Source organism: Platichthys flesus, chromosome 6 (genome assembly GCF_949316205.1).
Source record: "Platichthys flesus chromosome 6, fPlaFle2.1, whole genome shotgun sequence".
In the NCBI taxonomy this organism is placed as follows: Eukaryota; Metazoa; Chordata; class Actinopteri; order Pleuronectiformes; family Pleuronectidae; genus Platichthys; species Platichthys flesus.
Window position 1 is genome coordinate 18,407,515 of NC_084950.1, and position 14,172 is coordinate 18,421,686.

General features: G+C 40.7%; 14 non-coding genes and 1 pseudogene across 14 annotated transcripts; all 15 read left to right on the forward strand.

Annotated features, from left to right (window-relative positions):
* Positions 1–3,426: 3,426 nt before the first annotated feature.
* LOC133956004 (U4 spliceosomal RNA) lies at positions 3,427–3,575 on the forward strand (annotated as a pseudogene).
* A 3,321-nt stretch (positions 3,576–6,896) lies between these two features.
* Positions 6,897–7,036, forward strand: LOC133956044 (U4 spliceosomal RNA). Its single transcript, XR_009921081.1, has one exon. It is a non-coding gene; the product is annotated as a U4 spliceosomal RNA (small nuclear RNA).
* Positions 7,037–7,445: 409 nt separating this feature from the next.
* LOC133956029 (U4 spliceosomal RNA) lies at positions 7,446–7,585 on the forward strand. The gene has a single exon (XR_009921066.1). It is a non-coding gene; the product is annotated as a U4 spliceosomal RNA (small nuclear RNA).
* Positions 7,586–7,994: 409 nt separating this feature from the next.
* On the forward strand, positions 7,995–8,134 carry LOC133956037 (U4 spliceosomal RNA). Its single transcript, XR_009921074.1, has one exon. It is a non-coding gene; the product is annotated as a U4 spliceosomal RNA (small nuclear RNA).
* A 408-nt stretch (positions 8,135–8,542) lies between these two features.
* LOC133956045 (U4 spliceosomal RNA) lies at positions 8,543–8,682 on the forward strand. The gene has a single exon (XR_009921082.1). It is a non-coding gene; the product is annotated as a U4 spliceosomal RNA (small nuclear RNA).
* A 409-nt stretch (positions 8,683–9,091) lies between these two features.
* LOC133956046 (U4 spliceosomal RNA) lies at positions 9,092–9,231 on the forward strand. Its single transcript, XR_009921083.1, has one exon. It is a non-coding gene; the product is annotated as a U4 spliceosomal RNA (small nuclear RNA).
* Positions 9,232–9,640: 409 nt separating this feature from the next.
* LOC133956047 (U4 spliceosomal RNA) lies at positions 9,641–9,780 on the forward strand. Its single transcript, XR_009921084.1, has one exon. It is a non-coding gene; the product is annotated as a U4 spliceosomal RNA (small nuclear RNA).
* A 408-nt stretch (positions 9,781–10,188) lies between these two features.
* On the forward strand, positions 10,189–10,328 carry LOC133956048 (U4 spliceosomal RNA). Its single transcript, XR_009921085.1, has one exon. It is a non-coding gene; the product is annotated as a U4 spliceosomal RNA (small nuclear RNA).
* Positions 10,329–10,737: 409 nt separating this feature from the next.
* Positions 10,738–10,877, forward strand: LOC133956049 (U4 spliceosomal RNA). The gene has a single exon (XR_009921086.1). It is a non-coding gene; the product is annotated as a U4 spliceosomal RNA (small nuclear RNA).
* A 409-nt stretch (positions 10,878–11,286) lies between these two features.
* Positions 11,287–11,426, forward strand: LOC133955965 (U4 spliceosomal RNA). The gene has a single exon (XR_009921008.1). It is a non-coding gene; the product is annotated as a U4 spliceosomal RNA (small nuclear RNA).
* A 409-nt stretch (positions 11,427–11,835) lies between these two features.
* Positions 11,836–11,975, forward strand: LOC133956040 (U4 spliceosomal RNA). Its single transcript, XR_009921077.1, has one exon. It is a non-coding gene; the product is annotated as a U4 spliceosomal RNA (small nuclear RNA).
* A 409-nt stretch (positions 11,976–12,384) lies between these two features.
* On the forward strand, positions 12,385–12,524 carry LOC133956050 (U4 spliceosomal RNA). The gene has a single exon (XR_009921087.1). It is a non-coding gene; the product is annotated as a U4 spliceosomal RNA (small nuclear RNA).
* Positions 12,525–12,932: 408 nt separating this feature from the next.
* LOC133956051 (U4 spliceosomal RNA) lies at positions 12,933–13,072 on the forward strand. Its single transcript, XR_009921088.1, has one exon. It is a non-coding gene; the product is annotated as a U4 spliceosomal RNA (small nuclear RNA).
* Positions 13,073–13,481: 409 nt separating this feature from the next.
* LOC133956052 (U4 spliceosomal RNA) lies at positions 13,482–13,621 on the forward strand. The gene has a single exon (XR_009921089.1). It is a non-coding gene; the product is annotated as a U4 spliceosomal RNA (small nuclear RNA).
* A 409-nt stretch (positions 13,622–14,030) lies between these two features.
* LOC133956055 (U4 spliceosomal RNA) lies at positions 14,031–14,170 on the forward strand. The gene has a single exon (XR_009921091.1). It is a non-coding gene; the product is annotated as a U4 spliceosomal RNA (small nuclear RNA).
* Positions 14,171–14,172: the final 2 nt, after the last annotated feature.

Below are 14,172 nucleotides of genomic sequence, written 5' to 3' on the forward strand. Positions count from 1 at the left end.
TCAACTCTGTCTATAGGTTTGATTCCTTGGTCCCATTACACGGATCATCACCGACTTTTGATTAATCTGCAGAAGGCCGAGGACATTATCCGGCGGCATTTCGTTGGAAACATCAAGTTCATCGACAAAATCTTCAAGCTCAAGATGCAAACCGCGGCCATCATGCATGACTGCGTGGTCAGGCTGCTGAACCACCAAGACGAAGAGTCTACAGAGTGTCTGTGCAGCCTGCTCACCACCATGGCCAAGGTCCTTGACTTAGAGGAGGCCAAGGTGAGCTGGAAGTAGTACATTTGACATAAATCTTAAATTTTATTTATTACGGTCTTAGAAAAGGTCTGAAGGGCTACAGATTGAAAGCTTCGAATATAATCTAGAGGATAATATGCGTCTGGTTTCCCTTTCTAAAACTAAATATTAAGAGAAATGCGTTGTTTGCAGGGATGAAGATGTGATGTGGACATGACGATAGCAGTGTTTTTGACATTAGTGCAGCCGAAGATCAGTTCATGTCTCTGCTTTCATCCCACCAAGATGTGTTCTTCTGAAAGTGTCCAATATGTGATTTAAGAGCTGATTCTGATTTACAATTCACACAGTTTCCAAGACATAAAAGAGAAAAGTTCATCTCGGGCGGTCGGGACTGTTCCAAGTGATAAACTGGACAATTGGTCAACTCTGTAGAATAATAATATCTGCAACCTGCTGTCTGGTAGATTGAATGGAGACAGGCTGAACATGAGCTTCATGTCTCAAATTAACCATCTCTCTCCCTCTCCGTCTCACCAGCCTTGGATGGATCAGTATTTTAAACAGATTAAAAAAATCGTCCGAGAGGGGAAGTTGGCGACTCGTATACGGGTCATGTTGCAGGATATCATAGACCTGAGATTGGTGAGTTGGTCTTTGCGATTTTTCTTTCATTTGCACAATTGTAAAGAGTCCAGCATTCAAATTCTTCAAAGTAAGATGGATTTTTACCACAGAGATTTATTTCACCCGATCTGTCTGATGACCAGGAATATAATACTACATATTCTGTTCATATTCTGTTCAATGAATATCTACACTGCTGTTGTTAAGGAGTGATTATGTGGTTCTGTACATTTTTTTTTTTTTTTCAGAACAACTGGGTGTCCAGAGGACCCGAACAGGGTCCGATCACCATTGTCCACAAGGAGGCAAAGATTAAAGAGAAGGAGGAGCTGAGAAAAGTGCAGCCTCAAATGGACGAGAAGATCCAGCAGGGCCCCTGGGCTCAGGTCACATTGGTGAAGGGCAGTGGTGGAGGAGCCAAGGCCGGTGACTCAGGTGAGGTCACACCACATGACTTTCAAACCTGAAAGGGTGTCACTCACTTCACAATGTTTCGGCTGCTCCGCTCTGTTTAGCTGTAGTTGTCACTGATTCATCTAAGATATGAAGCTTGTTAGAAATCTGGGAGTCTGATAGTCTTTCATATCTTTTACATTTTACCAGAACTTCCTTCATTATGTTCTTAAAAAGGTTTTAAATTTAACTTGATGAAACCCTGATATAGAACAGTAACTTACAGCATATCCTGTACACGGAGTCAGGTGAAGCATCTTCCTCTTAATGACTGGACCTTGATTCTGATCACCCACAATCGTTATTTTTCACTTTTCTATCTTTTAACGTTTCATCTCTGCAGGCCTCAAATGCTTCTCAGCGCTGCAGTCCAGCCCCTCACCACAACCCTCCACCCCTCCTCAAGAGAAGGCAGACTTCGACGGAAGGTATGAGATGACAACGCTGTCTGATTTGAGGGAACCTGTTGGTGTTAGGTTTCTCTGAAACTTGAGGAGAGTGTCTCTGTGATTTAGATATTTATCTTTTCTGCTAGCAAGATATTTTTAACTTTGATTAACTAGAATCCATTAATTTAAAAATAATCAGTTCTGTTAATAGGGTTTTGTTTTGCTTCTGTTTAGGTCAGTGATAATAATTTGTAGTAGGTTCCAAATTGGTGGAAAAGCTTGATATTCAGAGTTTCTCATTTACACTGCCATCCTTCCTGACTCTTTGTTTATTCGTCCCCCACGCAGAAGAGGCAATAAGAACAGGAATCGCAGGAATCGCCTCTACAATCTGCTACACAATGCGCCTGCTTTTTCTCAGCCTGATCCGTTGACCAGGGGAACCAGTTCGAAGGAGCTGCTGGAGAGTCAAGCCCCCGAGGACGGGTGGTATTGGTGATAGCCCTTGTAAATACAGTGTGGACATTACACACGTATACCAATAAACTGATCAATACAGGAATTTGTTTAGGGAAACAAAAAATGAAATCTGATGTTGATCTCTAGTTTCCTTATATTTTCAGCTATGTATGGGAAAATATATACAAGTATTAAAATATCCTTTTGTTATCATTTGATGCAAGCATTTCATTATTTGAAGGCAAACAGCATTTCTCATTGTGAGAAACTTGTTTTTTTCTGTCTGTAGCTTACACAATATATGCAGCTCCTTCCTTATTCTTTAATCGTTTGCGTGCCTGCACAGAAGGTCTTTCTATTTTTATCAACAGCTTTATAGAAGAATCCTTTAATAAATCCTTCAGTAACTTGAATTGTACTTGCATTTATCCATATTTTGGCACCAAGTAAGTACAACCTGTTTCCCAGAGGTCAGCTGAATTAGCACTAGTTGGATACAGTGTCTCCCTTGCCGTCCGTCTCTGCTCTGGGGGCAACGGCCCAAGCTTAAGACTGTTGCCATGGAAACACCAATGAGCGTGAACCACACAGGCCAAAGTTAACATTGGGTGGGGGGGGGGGCACTTTCAGATGTGCCCCACGGAATCTGCCTAGCAACTCGACTCGAATAATGCGAATCGCGACTCCAGCTCCGAGCCTGTTGCCTACTCGGCTCCACCTGAGCTAACAGGCTAACAGACTAACACGACCTGAGTCTGTGGACAGGTTTCACTCACATATCGGACGAATAATACAGTTTGTTCTTCGGTTTGTTCTCCTGACAGAGAAGCTAAAGATGTCTGCGCTCCCGTTTCTGTAGTAAGTCCAGTTTAGTATTGTATTTATGTGTTAGTAGTGATGAGCAGGTACCTGTACATGGCTTGTTAGTTTAGCTCCGCTAGCCTACAGGCGATGCTAACGGGACCGTAACAAGTTATTGACCCGACATGAACCAACATGATCCGGTCAACCCAGCGGGGGAAAGCCTTAGAGTTGAGTGTGTTTGGAGGATAAGCTCCAACACGTAACTTGTTGGGTTATTCAGTATGACCACAAGTGTGTGACTATTAATGAGCAAACACGACGAGTAACAGTTTTACCACCTTAACATAACAGGTTTTACTTACTTTGGGGTGCCAATACGACTGACAAACCCTAGCACAGGGTTGTGCAGATGTTTTATACCATCCCTCTGCAAATCAGCCTCTTTATCCCTTCGCAGTGGCAGTATCGTAGCCTATGAGGTCAAACCGAGGCGTGGTTATTGCTAGTTGAAAACTTTAACCAATTCCCGCCTTGATGACCTGAAATATAGTTGGCAATGGCAATTGTTGTTGGTCTCTATTAGTGATGGTGAGATGAAGCTTCATGAAGCTTCATGAAGCTTTCCATCCAATAGGTTCGCTAATGGGCAGAGGCTTCATGATGCTTCATTTGCTCTAGTCCGCCATCAAGTGGCCATTAAATGTAAATGTCAATGTAATTATAATGAGACCATGGCTCTGGGGTCAGAAGCTTTGATTTGTATAAATGACTGATGTTTGTGATGCCAATAAATACATTATGAACTTATGAATATGGTGTCTGTCTCTATGAAACAATGGCGGGGTCAAAAGGGAAACAGGAAAGAAATTAGTGAGAGGATTGTGATGTGAATGTGCTTGTGTTACTTGGTTTGTGACAGTGCTTGTGTGTGGGGACAAAATGTAACACGTACAATAGGGATAACAGTTTATCCATTTTTATTTAAAAACAACAGCTTCTCAACAGTGCTGGTTTTCAGGCGGTTTCTTTTTTTAGAAATAATTTCACCTGCTTTAGAAAATATCCTTTCACAGGGCACAGATGAAGCTGGAGTACAAAGCAAAGCAACGGCTAGTTTGTACAAGTTCGGAAATACATGTTTTTTTTTTCCCAGTACTCCAGGGGATTCTCCATCCTTCCAAGATTTGGTTCTTCTAGGTACTGCTGGACCTCTACTGCTGCATCCGTTGTGACATTTTGTGCACTCATCTGCAGGACTTTGGTGTCTAACCGCTGCCACAGTTTCTTGCAACCTAAGACAGAGAAACCAGGTGTAAGTGACTCAATACAATAATACAATTGGAATGTATCAAGTATCCATTACCCTGAGTCACAGGCTGAGTAGCTTCTGATGACTGCGGTTGTGATGATGATGATGATGATGATGATGATGATGATGATGAGGAGGAGAAGGAGGAGGCGGCGGCACTTTTTCCCATAACCAAAACACATTCGTTAGTGAGCCTTGTCACGGCATCTGCTGCCTTGTTAGGATTAAAAAAGCCTATCTTTTTGAATATTGGATCAAGCAGAGTTGCCAGTGACATTATGCTCATAGATTGTAGAGTTTGCAGCTTCTCCTTTAATTGTTTCCTTAGACTCTCAGCCATTTCTGTGCTCTCTGGAGTCTTCACAATTCCCATTTCCTCCTCCTCCAGTGAGTGGTGTAGCATGGATAAAAGTGGAATGACCTTGGATCCAGACACTCTCTTCTCCTCTGACAGCTCCACCGTGGCAGCATGAAAAGGGGCCAGCACTTGGAGACATGCTGCAATAATTGCATACTGTTCGGATGATAGGGTGGCAACATCAGTGTGTAGGCCGGCCAAAGCTGCTCCTACAGGTTCCCTGAGGTCATAAACACGCTGGAGCATATGATATGTGCTGTTCCAGCGTGTATCCACCTCTTGAATGAGCTTCAGTACTGGCCGGCCCATTTGCTCCTGCACCTGTGTCAGCTTCTCCTATAGAATTTGCCAACAAACAGTGAGTCATTCATGTGTCACTGAAGCAGCAACTTACACAAAACAGTGTCGTTTAGAATATTCCAATTATATGAAGTAATTCACCTTTGCTGTGGTGCTGCTCTTGAAATAGCCCACTATGCGTCTAGAGCTGGCACGGATCTCAGACAACACAGTTTTGCTGCAGAGCCTTTTTAATTAGTAAATTTAATGTATGCGCCACACAAATTGTGTGACGCAAATGAAGCTCTCTGGCGCAAGCACCCATATTTGCTGTGCCATCAGTCACAAGACAAGTGACTTTGTTTGTCAGACCCCACTGTGACATCAATGATGATTTTACTGTTGCCAAATTTGCAGCAGTATGCGTAGCAGGGAAATGAAGCACACCTAACACAACACAATGCAAAGAGGTGGTTTCATCTATGAAATGGCAAGTTACAGCTAAATAGGCGTCTGTGTTGAGTGAGGTCCACATGTCTGAAGTCAATGCAACTGCCAAAGCCTTCAACACAATGGCTTTGGCTTTCTCCATTGACTCCTTGTACCTCTGTTCAAACATGGCTTTCAAAGCCTAAAGAAAAGAAGAGAAGACTGTATGAATGGCAAATATGAGGAAACATGCTTCATGTGCTCACATACACACCTGCCTAGTGGGGAGAACATAGGTAGGGTTGAAAGCTTGAACAAGCTTCCTGAACCCTTTGTCCTCCACAATAGTGAAGGGCTGGGAATCCTCAATGACCATATTGACCAAGGCCTCATCCAAATCATTCTTCAGACCTGATGAGAAAAAAAGGCTATATAGATTAACTCAGTCATTAATCACATTTGTTAATGGTGTGTAATACAAACGTACCATGACATTTTATGTTTGTACAGTGTCTTATATCATAGCATCCTGAAATGGCTTACCTGAGCTTGGTCCACTTCGGTTGGTCTCCATGTGCTCATGCAGGGCTCTATAATGCCTCAGCATAGATGAGGTGTTGTTGTTATATCCAAGTTCTTTGGCACACAACAGACACTTCACCTTTTAAAATACCAGGAATTACAAGAAATGCATTAGGACAAGCGATACGCTGTGTTGTCACATATTATTACAGTATATTTCACTAATTGTTATTACCATGTTCATACCTTATTAGGAGAGATCAGGTCAAAGTGTTCCCAGACAGGGGAAAATCTTCTCTTTCTCGCTGGCTCCATCGCAAAAAATAGAAGTTGAATGTATTGGCAAATGCACAATAATGTCCCGAAACAAGTACATGCAAGGGGGAATCCATTGCGGTTCGCGACCCCTTTTATTTTGAATCGCACACCAAACCTGCGAACCATTTCCTGAATCAGTCACGTGGTTCGGCCGGTTCGCGAGGCTTCGAACGTCATCACATACGTCATCGACACACGCCTCGATACGCGCTTCATAAAATTCACCCTGGATTACTCGACACACGCTTCGAAGCCTCAACACGGGAGGACACATCACTAGTCTCTATAGAGGCTTAAAGTTGTGTAAATAATACATCTGATGAACCAACTTGTGGTGTTAATCAGTATGACCCCAAGTGAATCTCTTAACAATACACTACTAAAGTACTCACGTTAAATTACTTTCCGGTGTTATCCAAAGCAAAGTCACTGGGGCGACATTGAAATAATTAGCCCCACCTACAAAACTAAGTACAATCACTTAAAATATTAAACATCATCTGTTTATCCCATTTAAACATCAATTTTTTTCTATCTCAGTTACATTGACCTGACTATTAATGAGCAAACACGACCAGTAACAGTTTTACCACCTTAACATAACAGGTTTTACTTACTTTGGGGTGCCAATACGACTGACAAACCCTAGCACAGGGTTGTGCAGATGTTTTATACCATCCCTCTGCAAATCAGCCTCTTTATCCCTTCGCAGTGGCAGTATCGTAGCCTATGAGGTCAAACCGAGGCGTGATTATTGCTAGTTGAAAACTTTAACCAATTCCCGCCTTGACGACCTGAAATATAGTCGGCAATGGCAATTTTTGTTGGTCTCTATAGAGGCTTAAAATTGTGTAAATAATACATCTTATGAGCCAACTTGTGTTGTTAATCAGTATGACCACAAGTGAATCTCTTAACAATACACTACTAAAGTATGCATGCCAAATTACTCTCCGGTGTTTTCCAAAGCATAGTCACTGGGGCGACATTGAAATAATTAGCCCCACCTACCAAACTAAGTACAATCACTTAAAATATTAAACATCATCTGTTTATCCAATTTAAACATCAATTTTTTTCTATCTCAGTTAAATTGACCTGACTATTAATGAGCAAACACGACGGGTAACAGTATAACCACCTTAACATAACTGGTTTCACTTACTCTGGGGTCCCAATATGCACTGACAAACCCTAGCACAGGGTTGTGCAGATGTTTTATACGATCCCTCTGCAAATCAGCCTCTTTATCCCTTCGCAGTGGCAGTATCATAGCCTATGAGGTCAAACCGAGGCGTGATTATTGCTAGTTGAAAACTTTAACCAATTCCCGCCTTGACGACCTGAAATATAGTCGGCAATGGCAATTTTTGTTGGTCTCTATAGAGGCTTAAAATTGTGTAAATAATACATCTGATGAGCCAACTTGTGGTGTTAATCAGTATGACCACAAGTGAATATCTTAACACTACAACACTAAAGTATTCATGCCAAATTACTTTCCGGTGTTATCCAAAGCATAGTCAATGGGGCGACATTGAAATAATTAGCCCCACCTACCAAACTAAGTACAATCACTTAAAATATTAAACATCATCTGCTTATCCCATTTAAACATCAATTTTTTTCTATCTCAGTTAAATTGACCTGACTATTAATGAGCAAACACGACGGGTAACAGTATAACCACCTTAACATAACTGGTTTCACTTACTCTGGGGTCCCAATATGCACTGACAAACCCTAGCACAGGGTTGTGCAGATGTTTTATACCATCCCTCTGCAAATCAGCCTCTTTATCCCTTCGCAGTGGCAGTATCGTTGCCTATGAGGTCAAACCGAGGCGTGATTATTGCTAGTTGAAAACTTTAACCAATACCCGCCTTGACGACCTGAAATATAGTCGGCAATGGCAATTTTTGTTGGTCTCTATAGAGGCTCAAAATTGTGTAAATAATACATCTGATGAACCAACTTGTGGTGTTAATCACTATGACCCCAAGTGAATCTCTTAACAATACACTACTAAAGTACTCACGCTAAATTACTTTCCGGTGTTATACAAAGCAAAGTCACTGGGGCGACATTGAAATAATTAGCCCCACCTACAAAACTAAGTACAATCACTTAAAATATTAAACATCATCTGTTTATCCCATTTAAACATCAATTTTTTTCTATCTCAGTTACATTGACCTGACTATTAATGAGCAAACACGACCAGTAACAGTTTTACCACCTTAACATAACAGGTTTTACTTACTTTGGGGTGCCAATACGACTGACAAACCCTAGCACAGGGTTGTGCAGATGTTTTATACCATCCCTCTGCAAATCAGCCTCTTTATCCCTTCGCAGTGGCAGTATCGTAGCCTATGAGGTCAAACCGAGGCGTGATTATTGCTAGTTGAAAACTTTAACCAATTCCCGCCTTGACGACCTGAAATATAGTCGGCAATGGCAATTTTTGTTGGTCTCTATAGAGGCTTAAAATTGTGTAAATAATACATCTGATGAGCCAACTTGTGTTGTTAATCAGTATGACCACAAGTGAATCTCTTAACAATACACTACTAAAGTACTCATGCCAAATTACTCTCCGGTGTTTTCCAAAGCATAGTCACTGGGGCGACATTGAAATAATTAGCCCCACCTACCAAACTAAGTACAATCACTTAAAATATTAAACATCATCTGTTTATCCCATTTAAACATCAATTTTTTTCTATCTCAGTTAAATTGACCTGACTATTAATGAGCAAACACGACGGGTAACAGTATAACCACCTTAACATAACTGGTTTCACTTACTCTGGGGTCCCAATATGCACTGACAAACCCTAGCACAGGGTTGTGCAGATGTTTTATACCATCCCTCTGCAAATCAGCCTCTTTATCCCTTCGCAGTGGCAGTATCGTAGCCTATGAGGTCAAACCGAGGCGTGATTATTGCTAGTTGAAAACTTTAACCAATTCCCGCCTTGACGACCTGAAATATAGTCGGCAATGGCAATTTTTGTTGGTCTCTATAGAGGCTTAAAATTGTGTAAATAATACATCTGATGAGCCAACTTGTGGTGTTAATCAGTATGACCACAAGTGAATCTCTTAACACTACAACACTAAAGTATTCATGCCAAATTACTTTCCGGTGTTATCCAAAGCATAGTCAATGGGGCGACATTGAAATAATTAGCCCCACCTACCAAACTAAGTACAATCACTTAAAATATTAAACATCATCTGCTTATCCCATTTAAACATCAATTTTTTTCTATCTCAGTTAAATTGACCTGACTACTAATGAGCGAACACGACGGGTAACAGTATAACCACCTTAACATAACTGGTTTCACTTACTCTGGGGTCCCAATATGCACTGACAAACCCTAGCACAGGGTTGTGCAGATGTTTTATACCATCCCTCTGCAAATCAGCCTCTTTATCCCTTCGCAGTGGCAGTATCGTAGCCTATGAGGTCAAACCGAGGCGTGATTATTGCTAGTTGAAAACTTTAACCAATTCCCGCCTTGACGACCTGAAATATAGTCGGCAATGGCAATTTTTGTTGGTCTCTATAGAGGCTTAAAATTGTGTAAATAATACATCTGATGAGCCAACTTGTGGTGTTAATCAGTATGACCACAGGTGAATCTCTTAACAATACGATACTAAAGTACTCACGCCAAATTACTTTCCGGTGTTATACAAAGCATAGTCACTGGGGCGACATTGAAATAATTAGCCCCACCTACAAAACTAAGTACAATCACTTAAAATATTAAACATCATCTGTTTATCCCATTTAAACATCAATTTTTTTCTATCTCAGTTACATTGACCTGACTATTAATGAGCAAACACGACCAGTAACAGTTTTACCACCTTAACATAACAGGTTTTACTTACTTTGGGGTGCCAATACGACTGACAAACCCTAGCACAGGGTTGTGCAGATGTTTTATACCATCCCTCTGCAAATCAGCCTCTTTATCCCTTCGCAGTGGCAGTATCGTAGCCTATGAGGTCAAACCGAGGCGTGATTATTGCTAGTTGAAAACTTTAACCAATTCCCGCCTTGACGACCTGAAATATAGTCGGCAATGGCAATTTTTGTTGGTCTCTATAGAGGCTTAAAATTGTGTAAATAATACATCTGATGAGCCAACTTGTGTTGTTAATCAGTATGACCACAAGTCAATCTCTTAACAATACACTACTAAAGTACTCATGCCAAATTACTCTCCGGTTTTTTCCAAAGCATAGTCACTGGGGCGACATTGAAATAATTAGCCCCACCTACCAAACTAAGTACAATCACTTAAAATATTAAACATCATCTGTTTATCCCATTTAAACATCAATTTTTTTCTATCTCAGTTAAATTGACCTGACTATTAATGAGCAAACACGACGGGTAACAGTATAACCACCTTAACATAACTGGTTTCACTTACTCTGGGGTCCCAATATGCACTGACAAACCCTAGCACAGGGTTGTGCAGATGTTTTATACCATCCCTCTGCAAATCAGCCTCTTTATCCCTTCGCAGTGGCAGTATCGTAGCCTATGAGGTCAAACCGAGGCGTGATTATTGCTAGTTGAAAACTTTAACCAATTCCCGCCTTGACGACCTGAAATATAGTCGGCAATGGCAATTTTTGTTGGTCTCTATAGAGGCTTAAAATTGTGTAAATAATACATCTGATGAGCCAACTTGTGGTGTTAATCAGTATGACCACAAGTGAATCTCTTAACACTACAACACTAAAGTATTCATGCCAAATTACTTTCCGGTGTTATCCAAAGCATAGTCAATGGGGCGACATTGAAATAATTAGCCCCACCTACCAAACTAAGTACAATCACTTAAAATATTAAACATCATCTGCTTATCCCATTTAAACATCAATTTTTTTCTATCTCAGTTAAATTGACCTGACTATTAATGAGCAAACACGACGGGTAACAGTATAACCACCTTAACATAACTGGTTTCACTTACTCTGGGGTCCCAATATGCACTGACAAACCCTAGCACAGGGTTGTGCAGATGTTTTATACCATCCCTCTGCAAATCAGCCTCTTTATCCCTTCGCAGTGGCAGTATCGTAGCCTATGAAGTCAAACCGAGGCGTGATTATTGCTAGTTGAAAACTTTAACCAATTCCCGCCTTGACGACCTGAAATATAGTCGGCAATGGCAATTTTTGTTGGTCTCTATAGAGGCTTAAAATTGTGTAAATAATACATCTGATGAGCCAACTTGTGTTGTTAATCAGTATGACCACAAGTGAATCTCTTAACAATACACTACTAAAGTACTCATGCCAAATTACTCTCCGGTGTTTTCCAAAGCATAGTCACTGGGGCGACATTGAAATAATTAGCCCCACCTACCAAACTAAGTACAATCACTTAAAATATTAAACATCATCTGTTTATCCCATTTAAACATCAATTTTTTTCTATCTCAGTTAAATTGACCTGACTATTAATGAGCAAACACGACGGGTAACAGTATAACCACCTTAACATAACTGGTTTCACTTACTCTGGGGTCCCAATATGCACTGACAAACCCTAGCACAGGGTTGTGCAGATGTTTTATACCATCCCTCTGCAAATCAGCCTCTTTATCCCTTCGCAGTGGCAGTATCGTAGCCTATGAGGTCAAACCGAGGCGTGATTATTGCTAGTTGAAAACTTTAACCAATTCCCGCCTTGACGACCTGAAATATAGTCGGCAATGGCAATTTTTGTTGGTCTCTATAGAGGCTTAAAATTGTGTAAATAATACATCTGATGAGCCAACTTGTGGTGTTAATCAGTATGACCACAAGTGAATCTCTTAACACTACAACACTAAAGTATTCATGCCAAATTACTTTCCGGTGTTATCCAAAGCATAGTCAATGGGGCGACATTGAAATAATTAGCCCCACCTACCAAACTAAGTACAATCACTTAAAATATTAAACATCATCTGCTTATCCCATTTAAACATCAATTTTTTTCTATCTCAGTTAAATTGACCTGACTACTAATGAGCGAACACGACGGGTAACAGTATAACCACCTTAACATAACTGGTTTCACTTACTCTGGGGTCCCAATATGCACTGACAAACCCTAGCACAGGGTTGTGCAGATGTTTTATACCATCCCTCTGCAAATCAGCCTCTTTATCCCTTCGCAGTGGCAGTATCGTAGCCTATGAGGTCAAACCGAGGCGTGATTATTGCTAGTTGAAAACTTTAACCAATTCCCGCCTTGACGACCTGAAATATAGTCGGCAATGGCAATTTTTGTTGGTCTCTATAGAGGCTTAAAATTGTGTAAATAATACATCTGATGAGCCAACTTGTGGTGTTAATCAGTATGACCACAGGTGAATCTCTTAACAATACGATACTAAAGTACTCACGCCAAATTACTTTCCGGTGTTATACAAAGCATAGTCACTGGGGCGACATTGAAATAATTAGCCCCACCTACAAAACTAAGTACAATCACTTAAAATATTAAACATCATCTGTTTATCCCATTTAAACATCAATTTTTTTCTATCTCAGTTACATTGACCTGACTATTAATGAGCAAACACGACCAGTAACAGTTTTACCACCTTAACATAACAGGTTTTACTTACTTTGGGGTGCCAATACGACTGACAAACCCTAGCACAGGGTTGTGCAGATGTTTTATACCATCCCTCTGCAAATCAGCCTCTTTATCCCTTCGCAGTGGCAGTATCGTAGCCTATGAGGTCAAACCGAGGCGTGATTATTGCTAGTTGAAAACTTTAACCAATTCCCGCCTTGACGACCTGAAATATAGTCGGCAATGGCAATTTTTGTTGGTCTCTATAGAGGCTTAAAATTGTGTAAATAATACATCTGATGAGCCAACTTGTGTTGTTAATCAGTATGACCACAAGTGAATCTCTTAACAATACACTACTAAAGTACTCATGCCAAATTACTCTCCGGTGTTTTCCAAAGCATAGTCACTGGGGCGACATTGAAATAATTAGCCCCACCTACCAAACTAAGTACAATCACTTAAAATATTAAACATCATCTGTTTATCCCATTTAAACATCAATTTTTTTCTATCTCAGTTAAATTGACCTGACTATTAATGAGCAAACACGACGGGTAACAGTATAACCACCTTAACATAACTGGTTTCACTTACTCTGGGGTCCCAATATGCACTGACAAACCCTAGCACAGGGTTGTGCAGATGTTTTATACCATCCCTCTGCAAATCAGCCTCTTTATCCCTTCGCAGTGGCAGTATCGTAGCCTATGAGGTCAAACCGAGGCGTGATTATTGCTAGTTGAAAACTTTAACCAATTCCCGCCTTGACGACCTGAAATATAGTCGGCAATGGCAATTTTTGTTGGTCTCTATAGAGGCTTAAAATTGTGTAAATAATACATCTGATGAGCCAACTTGTGGTGTTAATCAGTATGACCACAAGTGAATCTCTTAACACTACAACACTAAAGTATTCATGCCAAATTACTTTCCGGTGTTATCCAAAGCATAGTCAATGGGGCGACATTGAAATAATTAGCCCCACCTACCAAACTAAGTACAATCACTTAAAATATTAAACATCATCTGCTTATCCCATTTAAACATCAATTTTTTTCTATCTCAGTTAAATTGACCTGACTATTAATGAGCAAACACGACGGGTAACAGTATAACCACCTTAACATAACTGGTTTCACTTACTCTGGGGTCCCAATATGCACTGACAAACCCTAGCACAGGGTTGTGCAGATGTTTTATACCATCCCTCTGCAAATCAGCCTCTTTATCCCTTCGCAGTGGCAGTATCGTAGCCTATGAGGTCAAACCGAGGCGTGATTATTGCTAGTTGAAAACTTTAACCAATTCCCGCCTTGACGACCTGAAATATAGTCGGCAATGGCAATTTTTGTTGGTCTCTATAGAGGCT